The sequence below is a fragment of the Trichogramma pretiosum genome, unplaced genomic scaffold (genome assembly GCF_000599845.2).
Source record: "Trichogramma pretiosum strain Unisexual culture from Peru unplaced genomic scaffold, Tpre_2.0 scaffold36, whole genome shotgun sequence".
NCBI classification, from domain to species: Eukaryota; Metazoa; Arthropoda; class Insecta; order Hymenoptera; family Trichogrammatidae; genus Trichogramma; species Trichogramma pretiosum.
Genome location: NW_019641685.1, coordinates 513502 through 519553, shown reverse-complemented (window position 1 = coordinate 519553; position 6052 = coordinate 513502).

The window sequence follows — 6052 nt, the reverse complement described above, 5'->3', positions numbered from 1 at the left end:
ACACAGCGAACTATTATGTACATATACAAACGCACAGCTCAGCTGCACTTGTATATAGGTGCAGGTTTGCACGAGTCGTGTGCGCACGCGGCAGAGAGAGAGAACGACGAGATCTGTATACGACTATATGTACGCGCGTGCGATCGTGGCTATGCGTGCACTCGCGAGCTGATTCAATCGGCCATTTGCGAAATTGAATTGCTCGGCTCGATCAGGGTGGTGCGTATGAATAAGTACCGATGCAGCTCGCTGCTGCTGCCGCTGCAATTCTCATCGTCCTGCACGCGCTGCGGCGGTGGCGGCCGCACTTCGCGCTTGACCTTTCCGGGGCCAATAAGCTCGTAAAACTTGGCGTTCCTTTTTTTTGCATTTATTTTTTTCTTCGCTGCGCATCGACGCTGGATCACGACGAGGCACAAGTTCGCTTATGGTCTGGCCGTGCGCAGTGCTCTCGCACACGCAGCTCGCAGCTCAGCTCAGACCTGAGGATGCTTCGGGGAGGGTGGATACGTCTGCGGCGCGGATAATAAACTGTTATAGTTATTGCGCGCCTGCGATCGGCTACACGTCATTATGTATAGCATCCATATAGCTATATGGGCACTGCGGAGGGCTTTTCGAAGGTGCTTATTTTGGCCGTGTGTATATATAGAGAGCAGCAGAGCCATGGAACGAACCAGACTCCCGATCGAGCTGCTTCGAGATGCCGATGCTCTTCACGGCATTAGCATTACTTTTACGAGGCTTATACTCGCGCATGTGGAAAAATTACGCGAAAGCTCGTTTGACTCGATCCGCAACCCATCTCGGTTTTAGCCGATTTGACTATGAAAATAAGAGCGCCAATTGGAGTAATCCGGCCAGGACCGAGTAAATTTTCTGCCTCGTCCGAGCTAGCATCTAAGCGATGCAAAACCACTCTGAGTATAAAACTTATTCACTCCAGCAGCTTTACACCTTCACATTTGGCCCGATAAAATCTTCACGTGTCATTACTGCATCTATCTATACGTTGCTATGAAGCTGCTGCTGCTGCGAGAGATGATGTCGATTGGTTCTCGCGATTCGAGCGTGCGAATCGGAGATGACTTATCGACTGGCCCTCGCGCGCTGTGGGGGAGCTCGCGCAGCCCATGACACCAACACCTGTGCTTCGTTATCGTCTGTCAATCATCGCCGTATTCCAAGCCCCGCATGTTCGGACTCATTCGAGGAATTTCCTGCGGGGCTGGTCCGAGCTTCGTGCGGTTCCTGCAGTCTTTCGCGCGACTCCCTGCCGATGTGCAATCTGCATTGCCACGGCGGCACTGGGCGATTCCTATTTTTCCCCGACGAAGCCTGTCTAACACTTTGCTACGCTTACCTAACCAAATTGAAATGATAAAAAGATTTTTTTTTACACCGCGACCTCGTACATCCTGTTTGTATATAAACGATTAAAATGATGCATGGCTGCACTTGTCACGGACCCGATTAAAGCTCGCTGCATTTTTCCAATTCACAGAAATTAACGCGATTACATCTTAGATCTTGCCGTATAGAATATACAGAATTAGAAAACAATGCTTTGATAATCTGCATTTTCAAGAGCTTATGGTATCACAATGAACACAGAGAACATTCTTCCTCGAGATTGATCAATGGACGTTCAAAGTGTGGAAAACACGTTAAGAATCTATAATAAATATTGTTAAGCGCGCGTATCTTTGAAAAAAATAATGCGACGCAGTTGATGTAAAGTTTATTTTTCCGCTGAAAAGAGAGAGAAAAAGAGAGAAAAAACGACGTAACAAAGATGTGCAACGCGCATCATGGTTCGATGTAGGGAAATAAACAAGTGACCGAGCTGGCGTGCGCACATATACTTACAAGCGCGCATACAAGTCTTTATAAAATCTCAACAATTGATCTTCAAAACTTTCGCTTGCGTCAATGCGCGCGCGGGCAGAAGCAGTAGCAGCAGCAGCAAAGTACATAATAAACCCACGCCACGAGTGCGAGAGATGCCCGTTCGAGATAAGTCGCGTGTTTAGCAGCTAACTGCTGCAGCAGCAGCAGAGGTTTTTCCATCGCTAGATTTTCTACTTCATTGAAAGTGCCATACGCTTCAAAAACATGACGCGGTATGCACAACTAATTATCCCGACGCGCGTATATACCTGTGCTGCATCGTCGTCCTATCGTGCGGCTAACTGGCATTTAATGCAGCCTGACACAATTTTTTCCTCGCACTCGACTCATCCGTGCGGTATTTTTTTTCTTCTTTCCACTTTTTTTCCATTAGCGTCGTTCCGACTGTTCTTTCATATGTAAATCGGCTCTTGCAAACATAAATATTGTCCTTTATTATGGCGCGGTAATTAATGCTCGTCTCCGATACAGCAGTAGCCACGCGCTCGCCTTATATACACTCGCAAAATTATGCCCATTGCCCGTCGGCGCTCGAGTTTAACAATTCTTGACAAACACTTTGAGCAAATTCATGATAACACGCGAACATATTTACCCCGGATCAACATGGGCAGCTCGAGTAAGTAACGATTATCTAGGCCGCTTTATACGAGATTTCGCGGGTCTACTTTACTTCAAGGATGGATGTAAAATGCATGTTTACGTACTGCGATGAATCACGCTGTAAAAAATGTATGAATGAAAATCGCGACGCTCTTAATATTTATAATCTATAACAGCAGTAATAACGACTAGCTGCAGATTTAATTGAGTACTGTGTTCGCACCCCGATAACTGCACGTGCTTCAAAAATGTAACCTGTAACATTAAATGTTTAATTTATTGGCTGTTGAGCCTAAACTGTGGAATTCTGGTATCAGGAATTTCATGGCTTTGTTACTTTTCTGTCTTATTAATTTTTGTACCTCAGTATTTTTTTTACGTCGGGTGCAAGTTAATAGTTATAATTGACTGTTTTGGATAGTTGACTTTTTTTAGTAAATCGTCGATAATGGATCATTTCGAGTGTGATTATTTTCAATTGCATACTTTACGTTTTCGAAATTTTATCTGACAGATCAAGACCCACTGTCGTACTGAAAAAAACCAACATGCCATATGATGCAAGAAGCGATTTTGGGCAATTTTCGAGCTATGGCGACATGCCACTAGATGTCGCGTTATCACAGACTGTTTCCGCAAGTGGTAAATAATTAAAATTGTTGTTATGTACGCCATCTCCGGGGTCGAAATGCACAGGCTTGATGGCGAAGCGACAAACGAAGCATTGAAAATTTAGTAATTTTTAGGTTGCTGTAAGAATTCCGATTATTGTAACTATTGATGTGTCAATAACGAGAGCTGGCACAATAAAAAAGCCGTGGTTCACTGGAGGGCTTAATTTACGGATCTTATTTAGTAATCTGAACTAAGTTTTACAGTTCTAGGGTACGAAACACGCCATCTAGCTAAAGGATCAAACTTTAAGGAGATGGTAAAGGCAGTATAAAAACGAAATTTTGAATTCAGTGTTCTAAAACTTTTACAAAATAGGTTTTAAAAATTATTCAGTGCAAGTTTAATAAAATGTTTCAAAGATAAGTTTCACCATCCGCTCAATAATTTAATTTTTCTTATTAAATCAAATTTCATATGTACATACATTTATTCTCAAATATAGTATTTAAAAAAATTTTCGTAATTTTCTCAATGCACTCAACCAATAGAAACCATTTTCCATACCTAAATAATAATTTGTATAAATTAGCGCGTTTTATTGTTAAATTATCCATACATGAAATTTGAAATGTATAAACTTTAAAAGATTTACTTAAATTTTATTCTTTGGATTCGATGGATGTTCGACAAGTCGAATTTGAAAAGCAAGTCACGAACTTTATAAATTCATCGTAAATGTGTTTTTTTCCATCTTCTTTCGGGCAACTGCATTTATGAGACAACTCGTCGATGCAGAATTTTTTTATCTCGAGCACATCTGCTCTGAAAAGAACTCGTTCATAATATATATAACATCGAGTCTTGATTGATGTTAATGACTCGCGAGATCGCAGTCACAATATTCATTATTTATCACTAGCGTTAAGGGTTTATGTAATAACGATGGGTGTAAAGCTCAAGTATAATTCAAAGACGAAACGCGAGATTCCCTTACTCGAGATATTTTGTTTTGCATTGCAATGAAGATTTATGAGACTCGTTTGCACTAAAATCTAATCATATACGTTACCTGAGTATTTATCTGTGTATGAGGTTCTCGTTAAATAGTATTACACTTTCTTGTGCGCGAATAAAAGTAAAAAAAATTCATATCGATCATTAAAGAGCTATCATGAAAAAGCAGACATTCTCGGAAAGTAGTGAATGCCAATCTGTATAGTTAGTTATATGCATTAACGTAAAAAACTCGCTGCTTCATTGGGAGTAGTTGATTGCGATATACTTATTGTTAATGAAAAATTGAAAAGAATTAATAGCAAATTAAGATTCCTAGACGATCGAGATATTTCCTTTGCGATCAGAGACTTTGTACGTTATGTGAATATCCCGAATCACCACCAATTTGTCAAGATTCTACAACTTCATTTTGGCTTTCCTGATTGAAAAAGTTACGGTCATTTATTTACCTGCTTCGATTCAAAAGTAAAAATAATATAAAGAATACACCGAGTAAAAAGCTTCAGTTGCTCAAAAGCTTTGGTCAAACTCGGAAGTCGACGCGAGTCACTGCAATCTTTATTTCGACGCACGAGTACGTTGATTTCCGGTTTTTCTCAGCCCTTCGATGGTTTCTGCGCCTCGACGACGCGGCGGTGCCAGCGCGGTAGAAACGAAAAAAAGGAAAAAAAAGCAAAGAAAAAAGAGAGGAAAAAACGAAGCTTCGACCAAGATAGGACTGGACGCAGCTATGTAGCTAGCCAAAGGCCTGCTGGCGCCAGGCTGCGCGAGTATAAGCACTCATTTACGCCATCGTACAGGCTGCATGTGGCTGGGGCTATCTAACTGCCTCGTCCATATAGGAGCTCGAGCGATACGTACGTGACTGCTGCTCGCTCGCTCCAGTCTCGAGTCGCGAGAGAGCCCGAAAGAATTTTCATAATCGCACTTTGATTAAAGGCACTCGCCCTTCCCACGTGCACCTATGTATGTATAAGACGTGTATGTATAAGACGAGCTGTGCGCAGTGCAGCACGGCATGCGTTACGCACACTCATACACACACACGCGCAGTTGGGTATAGCTCATGCGTGCGTTTTTACTCGAGGCACTTTTCACATGCAAAAACGCTCTGGGCTTTCTTTTTCTGGCATATGAGCGCGCGACTAGCGAGTTTGTAATTGCAAAGTGCTTGCCTCGCTCTCGGACACGTGCTGCATCGCGATCGTACTTGCACGGCGCGCGCGCGCCCAGCTATATAGTTTTCTCATGTTGCTCTTGTTGCTGCTACATCGTTATACGCTAGCGCACATTAATTAAACGCGCATCAGGTCGAACTGCAGCAGCAGCAGCAGCACCGGCCTCCATATATATAATATCGACGAGTTGCTGCCTTTGCTGCTGTTGTCGACGCCAACGCCGACACTGCTGTCGCCACAGCAGCAGCAGCAGCCATATGATGATACCTACACGCATAAATGTCGCTCGAGTATAGGTTTATACGGCGTCGGGATGAGCTACGCCGCACGCGCGCGCTGCAGTTTTCGCCCCGGCGCGAGACGGCAAATTGCGAAAATATCGTGTAGTCTTTAAAAATTGAACATCTCGAACTGGCGCCGCTGCGAGTGCAGTATTATACGCGCATATCGACGGGGGGAATGCGTAGCAGTGCCACGCGATCATCGGACGAGAAAATTGTCGCTTCGACGCTCGAAGAATCTCGTATTCTCTCTTTGCCTCTTATAATACCGATGCGCGCCCGACTATACTACCTACTAGTATATATAGATAGATGCCTGTGGAAATTAGTCGGAATTTCTATCAGCTCCCGATCGGAACTCTCAGTACGCGCAGGGAGCATTGCGGAACGTCGTTGCTCGCTCGATGCACGAAGAAGGCACGCAGCAGCTAGAGCGTCGAGAGCTGC